At 39.6% G+C, this 16,850-nt stretch overlaps 1 protein-coding gene across 9 annotated transcripts in view; it reads left to right on the top strand.

The window, feature by feature from the left end:
• SULF1 (sulfatase 1) overlaps positions 1 to 16,850 on the top strand; it is a 181,420-nt gene that overhangs the window by 27,073 nt on the left and 137,497 nt on the right. For 8 of the 9 annotated variants that reach the window (XM_087420467.1, XM_087420461.1, XM_087420465.1 and 5 more), the window contains one exon: positions 7,808 to 7,905. The exons of the other annotated variant lie outside the window; for it this stretch is intronic. The gene's annotated coding sequence lies outside the window, so the exon portion shown is untranslated. The remainder of the gene's footprint in view (positions 1 to 7,807; positions 7,906 to 16,850) is intronic. 9 annotated transcript variants of the gene reach the window in all.

The following is a 16,850-nucleotide window of genomic DNA, read 5'->3' as shown; positions in this document are numbered from 1 at the left end:
TAAATTCTATACTCTAGCTAATTTAATTACAAAGATCAGCCACATAATCTCAACGTTAGCCTCAGTGGAATACTCAATCACTGTAGGAAACTTTGCGGCTGGGTTTTGCCATTACCTGGTTACATGACCAGCAGCAAGATCGTTAAGATTTTCAGCCTCAGGTTTCACATCTGTAAAATAGGACCAATACTACGTTCCCCAAGGAGGGGATTGTTGAAAGACTAAAAGGAAATAGGATATGTAAAATGTCTAGCACAGTGTCTGAAAATAGCAATGTTTCAGTCAATTTTAGGGCTTTTCCATAGCCTCTATTTTTTCATCTTTGATTCTGCTCCATTTATTGAGCATCTACTATGTATTGCATACTATGCTAAGCACTAGTGATACAAAGATGAATAAGATTATTATCTTGCCCTAGAAGAGTTCCTACTCTGAGGAAACAGACCAAAACAGCAGATAATTTTCTTAACAGCATACCTGCAAAAATAGACGTGTGTTGAGATTAAGTGACAGAATTGAGGCCAGAGTGTTTATCTCCTAGCAAAAGTCAAAGGAACTGTCACAGAGATGGTGTTGATTGTGTGAGTTTTAAAGGATCAGCAGGGGTGTGGAAGGACATTCCAGAGGGAAAGAGCATTGGAGAGCAGAAAATGTGAGAAATTCTGGGGATGGGAACTGGTTTCAACTGGTGCTAGAGTGTCAAAACTAAGGGGGCTGGAGATTTAGTCAGGGGCCCAGTCATGAGTATTCTGGTGCTTTGTGCTAAGATGTTTGGATCTGTTACTCTAGTGAAACTCAAACTCATGCATGGATTAGCTCATGATCCAAAAAGTTTGTTTTATAGGTTCACATCAATATAAGGTTGGACTGAAATGTAAGTCAATTACATCACTAAGGCACTGTTTGGTTCAATAGACTTTGTTTGTAGCAAACCCATCTCAATCATGTAGCACAAGCTCCCTAACTCACCCAGGTCTGGCGCTTTCAGGATGGCTCTTTAATCAATGGAGAGACAAGGAAGGATCAAGAAGGTGGAGAGTGGATGTGATTTATGTTTTAGGAAGATTTTAAAGATTTTATTTATTTTTTGCCCCCAAAGCCCCAGTAGATAGTTGTATGTCACAGCTGCACACCCTTCTAGTTGCTGTATGTGGGACTCGGCCTCAGGATGGACAGAGAAGTAGTGCCTCGATGCGCACCCGGGATCCGAACCCGGGCCGCCAGCATCGCAGTGCGCACACTTAACCACCAAGCCACAGGGCCGGCCCTAGGAAGATTTTATATACATCATCTGCCATCCAGTTTGGAGTGTAGGTTGGGCAAAGGCCTAGAGGGTGACAATACTATAAACTAGGAGACCAATTAAAAGACTCTTATAGTATACAAGTGAGAAATGCTCAGGGCCTGAGCCGTGGAGGTGGACAACAGGGCACAGATTCCAGATATATTTAGACGGTAGAACGTTCTCAACTTGGGGACTGAATGAAGGGAACGAAGGAAAAGGGAATGTCTATAATATTAGTTTTTAGGCTTGAGCAACTGGGTAGCTATCATGGAATACCATACCACAAGAAAGGTACAAGTTTATACAAGAAGATAGAGTTAGTTGGGGTGATGTTGGTTGTGATGTCAGTAAGCGGTTAGACTGCAACATTAAGTAAAAATGAAAAGTTTTTTAAAAAGTATAAAATTGTCAGATTTTTCTTGGAAATGTTGAGGAGAAACATAAAGACTGGGCTCTCCCTGTTATGCTCAATGCCCCCAAGAAATGTCAATATCTGGGCTCGCTGGGCTCTGAGCCTTCATCGGCATCCCTGCAGTTGAGTGAATTGTTTTCCCATTAACTTTTCAACAGGAAGGCCATGTCTAGGGCAGTCTTGCCAGTTACTATGTATACCCTCAAAAAGAGTAATTTGTACTTCCTCTGAGCCTTCAGAAATGAGCCAGAGACTAGAAAAAAGATCTGTGGGCTAGTAGAATACTTATTAATAAAGAACACATATTCATAAAGAATTTATAGTTATTCATCAAGAAGCAGCCTTTTTCTTGGGGCTTTTTTACTTCTCTTGAATTGGGGGACCCCTCAGAGACTAGAGTAAAGGAGGTCATTTCTAAGACCAAAGCAAAGAAAGTGATTTCCTACCGGGCCATTACTTAGCCTACTTTCTTCAGTGTGAATGAGAAGTTCTTCCCATACTTTTGAATGTGTGTAATTGGAAAGGAGAGGTGGGTAGTATTTGTAAATGTTTAAAAGATGACAACTGAAAGAATTTTAAGATTTAGAATGAATAGAAAACAATCTGATTGGCAGACAGGAAGCTGTGACTTTTTAAGTCTTTGAGGTCTGATTACTTGATAACCTCAGTTTTCTTATACCCGTTCACCCTTTCTACACTCAGCACTTAATCTTCTATGGCAAAGCCTCGATCGGATTTCCTGGATTTCTGAGCTCTTACCCCACCTGAACACTTCAGAGCAAATACCATTTATTATGAAAGGGGCTTAGCCCCAGACTTCATGGCTAGTCTCACAAAGTCGTTTAATATTTCTTTCTGGTTCATAAACTGTATCAACACATTTAAAAACAGATTTAAGAAGCTTTTTCCACCTCTAAATATAAAGAGTTTTATCACTCATCAGAAAGATAGTATTTGGTTATAATCTGAATTCCATCTGGCTTCTGATGGCTTACTTCAAAATTCCCCAAACTTCAGAAATTATCTTTGGCTTTTGAAATGATGAAAAAGGTTTCTATTTTTGCTAAAATGCTTCTACCATAAAAAAAAAAATGAAGAGTCCCAAAAAGGAATAGTTACTGTCTCATTTATACAAAATAATTACCAAATGTATACTTTAGAATAAGATGAGCTTGCAACATGGGGAAGTTTATTATTTAAAGAAGGAACAAGATATATTTGGGAGAATTCCCATTAGCACAATTGAAAGTAGGAAGAATAGACTCAACTTCCATATATGGTGCTGGCCATTCCACTTTTAGGTTGCTCAAGCCATTTAAAGTCTTGGCTTCATAAGCAAGTGTTACAACTTCACAACCTTTTTGGATTTGCTGACATGATGATTTACTCCAGACTGGGTGCTGCCTGAGCCACTGTACTCTCCTACACAGTGTTTGAAGAGTGGATAGGGTGCAGCTGTGCGGTCCCCCAGACACCTGAGTCCAGAATATTGTTGGATTTTGCTCCATTTCTGTGCTCCACGGAAAGCTGGAAGCTCCCCAGCTCTCTCTTGGGTTTGGCTTCCTGTCCACATGTTTTCTGGTCTCATGTCATTCTGCATGAAGTAATAGTCCCACATGCGTGCACCATCCACAATGGCAAGATTTGTGTGGTTCAGCGTGAGTTTTCTAATGAGGACATTTTGGACCTTCCAATGACTCCTTAGGGAAAGCAGCTTGGAACCAGTTATGACTTTCCAAGGTGAAGGGAGCAACAACAGAATACATGTCTGCAACAAGACGAAAGCTACTTTTAGGAGACAATTGAAGGACAACAGCCTAAGAAAAATAAACATTTCCCTTACACATCTATCCAAATGTGTATATGAATATATATGTACAGTATAGAAAAATGCCTCTAATTCACGGTTTAAAAATATCAGTTACTGGTTTCAGCATTTCACTAACTATGAATGGTGTTAGTGTTTTCCACTGAGGACTGTTATTTTAATGACATTTCTCTGTAGCAAAATCTGATGAAGTTACGGAGTTTGAGAGCCAGGAAATGCAGCTCAGTTTCTGAACAACTGAGAAAGCCAAGAAAGTTAAGTTCAATCATCTACTTGCTTTAGAGCATGGATTCATAAGTGCTAAGTGCAATAACACACTGATACAGAGACAGAAGCCAAACCAAACTTTTAAAGTACAGCTCTTAAACCATCGAGCTTAACTTCCCGACATATTATCAGCAGGTGAAATTCTGGCGCACGCACACTTATTTGTGGATGTTAATGTCAAATTAATGTGCATACATGCCAATGTTTTATAGAATTTTAGAGCCGGAAGAGATTTTGGAGGTCTTCCAACCTTATCCTTTTATTTTAAGACAGAGAAACCGAGACTCATATGAGCTCTCCCTCTACACACACACCCCCGCACGCACACACGCGCACATGCACACACGCACACACTCGCACACCTGAGTCTTATGCTGAGTCACTGCGTAGGTCTGGCTTAAGAAAAAGAAACATTATAGGTCTGGCTTAAGAAAAGAAAAGGGCAAAATGTCCAGAAGTAGGCCGATGAGTCCCTGATCCGTTCAGGTTTGGGTGCCCCAGCTTCAGGGCTGTGGGCCGACAATTTGTGCTTTCTTCAGGAAACATTCAGGGTCTCAGATTAGATATTTTTGACCAAAACTTGAATAAACACCAAAACAAACCGCAGATCAATCTGTGACTCAGATCCTGACTATACGGTGATGCTCAATCAGTGCATGGTAGTTACCAGGACCACATTATGAGTAGAAAATAAAATGCAGACAAAGCCTGAGATACAATCCTCACGCGCAGCAATCTTAAAACCTGTCCGGAGAGACGAGACCATCACCCATGCAGGCAGCAGCAGCAACAGCGGAGACTCGATAACTAAATGCTACATGGTGTGGCACAGATTTTAAGTGTTGTAGGAGTTCTGATGAGAGATGTAAATGAAAATTGAGGTTGTCAGGGAGTGGTTTCAGCTGATCCAAGAGGGGTGCTTAGAATTTGAATATGTAGAGGGAATCAAGGTGGATTTTTCTAGTAGAAATGGAAGCATGGAGAGGGTCTCATAAGCAGGACCTTGAGGAAGCCAGGCTGAGGGAGACCGTCCAGCAGCATTTGTCAACCTAAGCAATGGACTGTGGAGCCCCAGTATTGATTTACATTATTATCTACTAAAATGTTACTGAAATAAGTACCCCCAAAAAACTAAGCATAAATTATATTTGTATAACCATAAATCCACAATAATAGAATTATATTTATATCATTAAAAATCCAAAATAAGTTGCTAATTAAATATAAACAAAACTGTAAACCAATAATATTCTATTGGTTAGACTAGAATTAATAGGTTAAAATTAATAATATTAATTTTATTTGCCAGATGATGCGTTTTGCTGAAACTAAAGAATAAATTCACTTTAACCAAGTGTTCATTAATGAAATTGTAAAGAAAAGAGAGAAATATTTTTTTTCTTTTTTTTTTTTTTTTCTTTTCTCCCCCCAAAGCCCCAGTAGATAGTTGTATGTCATAGCTGCACATCCTTCTAGTTGCTGTATGTGGGACGCGGCCTCAGCATGGCCGGAGAAGCGCTGCATCGGTGCGCGCCCGGGACCCGAACCCGGGCCGCCAGCATCGGAATGCGCGCACTCAACCGCTAAGCCACGGGGCCGCCCGAGAGAAATATTTTAATAAAAAATATCTATTGCACGTTCAGGGCTATGCCTATTTATAATGAATTGTTACAGTTGGCACATATAAAGGAAGAAAGGATGTAGGCAACACATCCAGTGGGGTCGAGACCATGGAACTAAGCACTGTGGTGGCTCAGTCCTCCCGTCACCTTACTATATAGTCTGGCAAATAAAACTTCATACAGCACAGGAGGAAGTGTGTGACTCTCACGTACATACATGTATCAAGCAGGTATTTAGGCTGCTCTGTTCTCTGTTTAATAGCCTATAGCAATTAAGTTATTATATTTTTCTCCCACGCATTATCATTTTAATGACGACAAATCAAAGTCTCCATTTATAAACTTTATGAAAACTCTGGTCTCGTTCCATGAAAATGTCTTTTGATTGCAAATTACCATTACAGGGTACGTTGTATCTTTATTACTGGCTAAAAAAAATTCAACACAAGTGATAATGGTTGCCAATGTTTATTGAACGTTTCTGATGTGCCACATACTCTTCTAAATTTTTTACATGGATGCTTGCGTGTAATCCTCACATCAACCCTATGGGGTAGATACTATTTTTAACCTCCATTTTTCAGTGAAGGATGCTGAGGCATAGAGAAATTAAGTAACTCACTCAAGGTCGCATAGCCAATGAATGCTGTAGCCTGGAATTCAGGCACTGAATTGCAGAGTCTGCTGCTCTCAGTAGTAGATTCAGAATCATTGCAGAAAGGATGTTATTATTTTGACATTAGGCTATGCCAGCATGACCACAGCCAGATACTTATAGCCTCACATTCAGATGTGAACTTTGACTTCAGGAAATCATGAGGTGCCATGGCATAATTATAAACACAAACATTTAAGGTCCTCCTGGAACACATTTAAGAAGTGGAAATCTGCGTGATTCTTATATAATTCGTAATATTATCAGATAAATGGAAACGGAGAATGTAAAAACTCACCAGCTCCCAGGATGAGAAGCACAGGGGAGTGGCCAAAAGGCTGAGTGGGTTGGGTGTGCCAGATTACAGTGGGTGGCGTACAGGGGTGGAGGCGTTGAGCTCCTGCTGGGAACGCCAAGAGACATGATACGGGTGGTGTGGGAGGGAGAGTCCTGCAGCAACAGGCCAGCTCCAGGGAGGCCGGCTCCAGGGAGGCCGGGCTGCAGCAGTCTCGCTGCAAGAGGGAAGCTCTCAGAACAGAGCGAAGGACCTGGCACTGCCCACATTTACCCTGAATCACCAGGGCCAGTTCAGAACAAGGAGAGATTCCAGGTCTGTTGTATTGAGTGAAATAATCTACGCCCTCTGCCTCTGAGATTCCACTCTGTACCAACATACAGTTGTATTCACCAATGAAGAGCTAAGAAAGCTCCGAATGAAATACTCTAATAGTTACATGGGCAAGAGACATGTTTTTTACGTATAAAGGAAATTTTGAGTTGTTAGTGTTTGTCATTTTCCTATTATATTTCTTTATCTTATATTTCCTTCTAAGATATATATTATATATCTTATATTTCCTCTTCTATCTTATATTATGTTGTATCCACATTTATATGTAATATGTATATGTTAAAATGTGCTGCTCAGGGCAGCAAGATTGCTTCATCAAATACTTAATACATTAAAATGCATGTTTCCTCTTATTTAAAGTATCTAAGATGATTTTAGTCACATATTTTTCAACTGTCATAAATGCAGAATAGAAACAAATTTAACCACTTGAAAATGCTTACTTTGCTCCTCATCAAATAACAGCTTGTAGCGACTTTAGAAGATTTCATGATGGGCCAGCCCCGTGGCTTAGCGGTTAAGTGCGTGCGCTCCGCTGCTGGTGGCCCGGGTTCGGATCCCGGGCGTGCACCAACACACGGCTTGTCCGGCCATGCTGAGGCTGCGTCCCACATACAGCAACTAGAAGGATGTGCAACTATGACATACAACTATCTACTGGGGCTTTGGGGGGAGAATAAATAAATAAATAATATTAAAAAAAAAAAAAGATTTCATGATTCAGCACATTTTCCTTTAAAATAGGTCTCATAACCTGAAATTAGAAGTCACTCAACTTTTAAATTTGGAACACTTTGTAAATTTTTAAAAAGAAACTATTCTTGATTGGTTTTATGATATCCAGTCAAAGAATAATGTGAAATGAATCTAATGGAAAATCTTTCCCTTGATGAAGAGAGAGTCAAATGGAAACTTCTACAAAAGGACCGATTTACCCACAATGCTTCAAAGTCTCTTGCGAGTGATTGTAAGAAAATCAGTCTGGATGAAATTTGGAGAGTATTATTCCTAATGATGTCCTTCTTTGAAGCTGTGAAAGGGCAGCATCTGAAAGATAAATCACTGGTAAAATGCAACTGAGGACACTTTTGCTTTCCTCCATTGTAGGTTCTGACGGCACTGTCACTTCATCATCTGAAGAAGGTGAATTTGGCAAATGACATGCAGGTTTTCCAAGACAGAGTAACTGCAGAAAATCTTCAAAGGTACTCATATCAAATATTTATCTCTTGATTAATTAAACCAAGGCACTAATTAAACCCCGAGCACTCCATGTCACTTGAAGAGAGGGACATTTCACGGATGGGGAATTGTAAAAAACTGAGTTGTCAATAGTCCTGCACCTTCCTGCAGCATTCACATCCTTCTTGGCTGAGAGGGCTAAAAGGGACATTAAATGTGACGGAGCCATTTCATGAAATTAGTCTTCTGGAATGACAAAAGGACCATCTGAAAAATGGGTATTTAAAGAATCATATAACTTTATTAATATGTCGTGAGCTGTTCAGGAAGCTCAGGGAAATTAGAGGGATAGTGAATGGCAGACCAGGTACTCTCAGTCATCCACATTCTCAGGAGTGAAAAGTGTACAAATGTCACCTGTCTTGTTCACAGCTGGCCTTCACAGTTTCTTGCCTTGGACAGATAAATATTAGTGCCAAGAGTGTTGTGCGGCTGGGGAGAGTTACGGAGACCCACCTCAGCAATACAACCTTGGTTGCAAGAACACTCTTAAAGGTGTTGATTTATATGAGTTTACATCCCCATGAGTCTTTTCTCAAATGTCAGTATTGAAAGTTGTTCCCTTCCATCCCCATCCAACACTGAAGCATTGGAAACTGTTGAGTTCCTCTTGGTTTCGAATTGTAGCTCTTCAGAATCTTTGCCCTTTGCTTGATTTTCATTCTAAGCTTTGTGTTGGCCCAGGTTGGCTTGGAATAAGTCCTATAATCACCAAACAGCGATCACACAAACAAAACAAAACAAAGTCCTCAAGTCTGACCTGAATTTCAGGTTCATCTTTTGAGGATTGATTTATAATCCAGCTTCTCTTTCTAATACTCATGGAATTCAATATTTTGTCTTCACACTACAAATGGCAAATGGAGAAGGGAAATGGCTGAAAGTGCGTGGGAGACTGGGATGGACGTAAAATCCTGAGCATTGGCAGTTTTTCTATAGTTCTACGAGCTTTGTCTGCAGGTGTTCTGGGATATCACCAGTAATGTGTTGGATGCTCGTTATCCATAAGCTAAATCAACAGTAAGAGAAGACAAATTGAAGTTTAGGTCTCCTTCCCTCAAAACTCCAAACAGGAAAGGAAAATACTACAAAACAGAAACTAAGAAAGATCTCTCTTGAAGAACAAGTTCAGTAAACACTAGAGCTGTGACTTCTTAAGAATTCTTCATCTTCTTGAGTCAGTTTGCCAAACCTTTTCTTTGTGAACCTAGGCCCATGCATCAATTTTTCTGTAGGAAAGAGGTTTGCCTTCAGTATAATGCCATTCAAAATTAACTATAGAAGAGGCTGGAAAACCCTTAATACTAGAGGTCACCCTTTTTCTTCTCAAGAGATCACTGAGGACCTGATTTCTCAAAGCATCTGTCTTAGTTTCTTTTGCGCTATGAAGAGACCACTTTTCTGGGATGCCATATTGTTTATTATCTGGCCAGTAATCTTTCATTTCACACTTTTCTCCCTTTAAGGGGTAATTTTACCACTTTAAGCATTATATCCTTTTCATTTCTCAGCATATCCTTATTATGAGAAAATAGAAATGTGTTTACTTTAACATTGGATCAAGTTAGAATCATTTGCTCAAATTTAACACACACGATATTTATTTCTTAAAAATCTGTGGACCCCCTATATCAGCAGGCTCCATCTGCTTTTTCCATCTTTGGACTGGAAAATTAAAATTCAAAGTCTGAGCAGCTGATAGCTTCAGAGATCTCTGCCCTTCCTCATCCATCCTTTGAGCTGGATTAGATAGGTAGCTGAGTCATGTCACACCACTACATCTGTATTCATGTATCCATAATCCTCCCATCTGGTAAATTTTGTAGAAAGAAATGGGTCCTTTCTGTGTGTGCTCAGATAGTCAGGTTTGTAAAATAAGGACCACTGTAATGGGCCTTGGGGTTTTAAAATGCTGCTCTGTGTATTTTTGATTGCCTCTCTGCTCATGTCATCTGGGTATAAAGTTCTTTTATTTAATATTTTTCCGGCTTTAAGAACTGTTTACCTACAGTTCATTGAGCTTGGCATCACCTCCAAAATATATAATGCAAGAAACAGAACGAGGAGATGTTATAAGCAAATCTCAGAAACTGCCCAAGTGTCTCCCGACTGTCCGATTGCCAGAAGATTCTCTCTTGTTCCAAGGAGAGATAGGTCATATTCACTTATAATAAGACACCAAAAGGACAATTAAATTTCACAGCTTGGGGGAGATTTTGAGGGTTCCTGTCAAAAATGTTCACACCTGTGGAACAGACTGTTATTTTTTGTGGAGCCTGGTTTTCAGCTTGAAATACACCTGCCAAAATCTGAATGGCCGCTATTGTACCTTCTGGACTCGAAAACTGCACTGTCAGACAAGGTTTGGTGCACACAGATGGGATAACTTAGAACAGCGCCCGTGTTGTTTGTAAGGAAATTAAGACCTTTCCTAGCCCTATTGATGCCTATTTGCAATGGAAAATTTTATCATAAGCATGCCCTAGCTGTGCCTCCTGGTACTTTACTTTTTTATATATTACTTTAATTAAGTTATATTCAACACATTAATTTAAATTTAAGTGATTTTTTAAAATTGTCCATAGACTATAGCAGTAAACTGTGTCTTTTCAGGGACTCAATTTCAGATGTGGACCCTAAAAACTGCTAAAATTATCCTCGTCTTGGTTTCCAATAAGCATTTAAAGCTTGTTACGGCATATAAAGATTTGAATTTGAGGGCCGGCCCCGTGGCTTAGTGGTTAAAGTGCGCGCGCTCCACTACCAGCGGCCCAGGTTCGGATCCCGGGCGCGCACTGACACACCGCTTCTCCGGCCATGCTGAGGCTGCGTCCCACATACAGCAACTAGAAGGATGTGCAACTATGACATATAACTATCTACTGGGGCCTTGGGGAGAAAAAGGGAAAAAAAAAGGAGGAGGATTGGCAATAGATGTTAGCTCAGAGCCGGTCTTCCTCAGCAAAAAGAGGAGGATTAGCATGGATGTTAGCTCAGGGCTGGTCTTCCTCACACACACAAAAAAAGAAAAGGATGTTAAGATTTGAATTTGAGGATGCTAAGAAGCAGACACTTCTTCTTTGTGATCACTCTTACCCTTAACTTTTCTCATTAAAGAGAGCAATTTATCACATAAAATCCTAATGTCAGTTAAAATAACGTCTTTATTGTAAAAACAGTATAATAGCTACCTACTATGAATTTTTTTTGTTAAAAAAATACACACACACTTAACCTAAGCCCATAAATCTTTTCTATATGACTGTATATGATGTGGAATCCTAGAAAATTGCTGCTCTTTGACTATTTTTGACCTACAAAAGCAACAATTTCATATGGTACTACCTAATATTTTACATAATTGAAAACTTGGAGAATGCACAATTTTATTCTGATTTTTTTTCCCTTGCCTTTATATCAAAACAGTTTACAGTTTCTACATTGTTTTCCTAGTTCATAGTTTAAATCTGTGCATCATGTTCCATTACATGGATGTGCAATATATAGGTTGATTTTCCTTTTTCCCTATAAGTGATAACACTCAAAAAAAAACAATCAATACCTTCCTTCACACAGCCATTGTATTTGGTTCCATTCTAATGCCAGTTTTTATTCTCTTGTCTTCTCCTGTATCATCCTTTCACCCCTCTGAAACTAAATACTTTCACACGAGTCTTCAGTACAAATCTCAGTGATAAAGCAAGTGTTAGTATGTACAAGTATACATATGCGCACACGTGTACGTATGTAGTTAAATGGATCTGTTTCGACAACACATCCTCAAAGCCAATGAGTTTGTGTTTAAAGAAAATACCAACCTCCAATGGGATGAGAAGCATTGTGCCCGTCAGGCTGTGCCACCTTTAGCTGGCTCCTCTCCATTCTCGGCTGACTGAGACCTGTCCCAGCAGATGGCCCTCTCAGTATGCTTTGGCTGCCAACAAAATAGTGCTTTGTCTAATATGGCGAGGAAGCAAACTCCAGGGATGGTGATCGACTGGAGGAAAACCCTTTGCTCTTGCCATAATGACACATTCAGGCAGGAAGTTAAGAGGAAAATAGCTGTTCCCCTGGGGATGAGAAGTGGAGAGTGGGGAGGAGAGCAGTTTAATTATGATGAGGGTGGGGGCTGGGGGACAGGCACACAAGTGGAGATCACAAAAAAAGAATGGGATGATGTCATTCTTTACTGGGACAATCACTGAAATGAAATCAGGGCACACACAATGGTCCTGTTCTGTGCCCAGAACCACAAGTGTTACAAGAGATTACTGTGTGGTAACTCTTCTTAGGAAAGGTCCAAGGGCCCTGCTCACATTAAGATAGACCCCAAGACATCTTGAAAACAAATAAGAAGGGCAGGATCTTTCCATCCAGTGCTGAAATGGCCCACACTAGGCTCACAACATTTGTTTAAGATCACTAAGCCACATTTTAGGATAGAAAAAGTGTCCAGGTCTTAGAGCACAGTGAATCTCAAGAAGCAGAATGTAACTGCACAACTTAGCGTCAGGCCAGGTGTTTTAAATGGGTGCCCTTTTTTGTAGGATAATTTTGAACAGCATTCTGACGTTAAGGTGGAATATATTTCTCGCTAGAAAGTTGGCACTTCCTGAAAAGAAATGCTACCTTGTACCATGTTAGGGCGTTTTTAGGACTGATTAATTCTGCTTACAGAGGATGCGTTTGATCTGTGGCAATCTTGAGTTCCTAGTGCCACCAGTGGCAGATATATTCAATTTTAGGTCCCTTCTCTCGCTGGTGTCCTAATTTAACCTCATTCATCTGCTTAGATTTCACAAGAGGGCATCACAATTGCAAATGAAGGTTAGATTTTCTAAAAAGTTATCCCTGGAATAATTAGGTGACAGAGTCAAATCCTGTTATTAATTCTGTTGTTATTGCGTTAATGAGACTTAAAACAAATAAGTCATTGACTGAGGCTTTTTTTTTGAGGATGTTTTTGCTGCACAAGTATTCATAATAGTAGAATTGGAACACTGTAGGCTTTTTACATTGGCATCTGCAGTTTAGAGAATTTGTAAAACTTAATGTTCAATTTTGGTAAACCACTGGTCTTCAGGTGCATGTATATATTCAGGGACAAGGTCCTTCTCTCTCTTGTAGAATATACAAAAACGTAAAAATAAAAATGAATTACAGTAGGAATTTGTATCTGTTTTATGATTTTTGCTCTCAAATTGCTAGGGAATCTTGTCTGGTCATCTAGGGTATAGGGCGGGTGGTGCAAATGTGTTTGAAAGCTGATGTGGATTATGGCTATCAAAATGGAAAGAGGCACGTTTTGAAGGAGTCCTTTTTTTGGCAGATTCTCACATGAACTTCAGTGATTTCTGCTTTCCTTATTTTTAAATAGAAGGTAGTTAGTCTATAGGGCCTTTAAGAAAGAATATTTATTTATTTATTTATGCAGGGAAAGATTTGCCTTGATCTAACATCTGTTGCCAATCTTCCTCTTTTTTCTTTCCCTCCCCAAAGCCCCAGGGCATAGTTGTATATCCTAGTTGTAAGTAGTTCTAGTTCTTCTACATGAGCCGCCACCAAATCATGGCAACTGCCAGACAAGTGGTGTGGTTCTGCTACCGGGAACCAAACCCGGGCCACCAAAGTGGTGAGTGCTGAAATTTAACCATTAGGCCATCAGGGCTGGCTGGAGAATAATTATTTAAAAATAAAAAAGTAACCGAAATATTTCCAAACAAATGGCTAGCACCATCAGAAGTTCCCAAGCTTTCAAGACAGTGTTTCATTTTCTTTTGTTTATTTTATAGCAGCCTTTAAAGAAATCTAAGTCCATTATCCATAGCCAGTTGACAGTAACATCTGAAATGTAGGTGCTACTTTAAGCAAATACATTACTTGCAAAATAAAGAAAGCCTGTAAGCATGGCTTCTTACAATGGGATTCACCATAAAATTAATTTAGAAATTATTTGCTTTTACAGTTTTATTAAAAAAAGATTTGATGCATTTTTGGCATTAAAATGTGTTTATTTGTTACATAAAGTAAGAATGCCCCAGCAGATTAAATCCATCCTACGATATTCATAGGAGTTGGGTCTTGCCAGGCATGATCATGCTCAGCAATGCACAGTAGCTATGGGAGAAGGACTAGCAGCATTCAGAGCAGTCCGTGCCCGTGCTGTAAGGGATACAGATATTTTCAGTATGTCTCCTGATGATAAGTATGCCATGATATAACTAGTCACAAAGTTCTGCTGTCCAAAGAACACTGTAGTGAGTTGGTTCTACTTTTAGGCGTTTTGTTTACTGTGTAACTTTCTACAAAATTAGAATGTACTTGTCCCACTTTCCTCACTGGGTTGTTGTAACTAAAAGATAAAGAATGTATAAGTACATTGGGAGGGAGCAGATGTATGGAACCACTCAAATGCAACCTGTTGCTATTGTTGTGATATTAAAAGGCTAAGGAATTGCGTGGTAATCATCAGTTCCCATCATACTATGTTATTCCCAGCACCTGATTTCTGCCTCATTATTCTTGTAGTTTTATGCCTCTGCCAGTAAACTAATCCCAAGGTGTATTTTTGATGGTTGGCAAAAACTCAAAAATGCTTTGCAAAGAAGGAATGCTATAGAATCACTCGGATTGTAACTATGTATTCAGTGCATTTTTAAGAAAAGCTTCAGAATGAAATATCTTTAATGGGTGAAGCATTCAAAATAGAAGTGAAAAAAATAGCTTGTACTGTATTATATACTTATAGTTGGAATTCAGTGAAGGATTGACTCCAAATAATCTTTATGATTAGAAAAATAGATGTGTGAGATTAACTCCCCTGGAATGGGTACCGTTGCTTTTAATACCTTGTTGATTGGCTCATCGTGCACTAAAATGCATTGAGAAATTGCCGTCGTCTGCATCCCCCGGACAGAGGCCAGAGACAGAAAGTGACATCCCTCTGCTCTCTGTCACTGCCTGTCGGAAGACTGCCTTTCTCTTAGGGAAATATTCCATTTTCTAGTTGCTTTTTCCACCCCCAAGCATTGATTTATAAAGGAATTTCTTTCGAATGTCAGATACAGTATCAGCTTAGTAGTTTGTAAGTGCTGAAATGTCCCTTCTGGGTGAAAGGGGAGGAATGTAATTTACATTTCTCATTTGGAAGTTCTTCTTAGTTTAAAGAACTTTCTGGTTATGGAAATATTAAGACAGAGTTTTACGGGGCGACTGGTGTATATATATGTATGAATAACTGTTCCGGTGACAGCCAACTCCTAAATGTGACAGACAATAATTCTGACTATCAAAACATTGATTTTTTTCCCCCTGACTCATGTAGATAGTGAGACCATGCATCTACATGGTAATAATAACTAGGCTGAGCTGTTGGCCTTCATGGGTGTCTGAAAACTGGCAGAGATGTATGTTAGTCATGTAAAAAGAGCCTTTCCTAACTTATGGAGCCTTTGGGAGAAGTTCAAGAGTTATCACCAGCAAGGGTGGTCTTGTCTTCCTAAAATGGAAAACTCTCTCTCTTTTTCTAATTGATAGTGGCGCATGAGAGAAGTGTAGCTTAGTGGTTAGGGGCACAGATTTGGGAGCTGGGCTGCCTGGCTTTGAATCCCTGCTATGCCATTTGTTAACTGTGAAACTTAATTTCTTTGTGTCTCAATGTCTTTATCTGAAAAATGGGGGCCAGTAATAACACTGACTTTCCTTAGCTGTTTAGAGGATTAGATGATTCCATATGTATAAAGGGCTCAGAACAATGCCAGCATTCAGTAAAGTGCTTCATGCATGTTAACTATTATTATTACTTGTGGAAATTTTAATCCAGAAATGCACAAAGTGGATAATAAGTTTCCATAATGTTAGTCTGCCCGTAATTCCATACATTCACACACACACACACACACACACACACGCATGCTGTCAGTGTACCAGGCACATGGAGAAACCAGTCACGGGCTACAGCGCCCACCCTGTGGAAATTGGTGCTAGTCAGGAGTAGGACATGTGCGTGTGCCTCACAAAGAAGAGCAATGATAATAGCTTACATTTGCACACTTAAAATGTACATTTGCACACTTATACCTGTTGTTGAGAGAGTCAGATGACGTGATGAATGGGAAAGTACTTTGGGAGTATTTTATCAGCATACACAGGGAAAGCTTTTTTTAAACCAGCTTTTAATTTTCTAATTTGATTTCCCTTTAGATTTGTTTAGCCTTAGCTTCAACTTTTTCGCCTGTCCAACCACGATTTGGCAAATATTAACAAATAAAAATGACTAATCACTGAAATCCAATACTTAGATTCTCCTTTTGGAGGCTCTGATGATTCAGCGGGCCCAGATGCTGATTATTCTCTGGTCTAGACTCTCCCTCGTGCAGCTTCGGAGAGCTGGATGCTGAGAGCCACAGGAGGGTAAAATGGGTTGGCCTCATGAAAACATTTTTTAATCTTTTGTTTGTAAATTACATACATTTGATGATTTTTTACAGCCATCACTATTTAAGTGATGATGTAATTTCAGAGCCCCAGGGTGGCAACTGGACTCTACCCTGCTGTTCCATTTGTGCCATTATTAAGATTCCCTTGTTGAAAGGAGAGAAAAAGATATCCTTAGAGAATGATGAAAAGAAGGTTCACGAAGAGAGATTTTTTTTCTAAGTATTTTGGAGATTTTTCGCACAGTAGAGAGAGCACTAATTCTTAATTCTGGCCGTATTTGATCCTTCTGAAAAAGATATTTTATATATAAAATTCAAAATTCTCATTGCATATCAAATGTTGCCACAGGCTCTTAAAATAATAAACTTGAAGGGGCTTGCCCAGTGTTGTAGTGGTTAAGTTCACGTGCTCTGCTTTGGTGGCCTGGGGTTCATGGGTTCGGATCCCGGGCACAGACCTAGGCACCGCT

Source organism: Ceratotherium simum, chromosome 31 (genome assembly GCF_057802395.1).
Source record: "Ceratotherium simum simum isolate JZ-2026a chromosome 31, ASM5780239v1, whole genome shotgun sequence".
Taxonomy (NCBI): Eukaryota; Metazoa; Chordata; class Mammalia; order Perissodactyla; family Rhinocerotidae; genus Ceratotherium; species Ceratotherium simum.
This window is presented reverse-complemented; position numbering and strand designations above follow the sequence as displayed.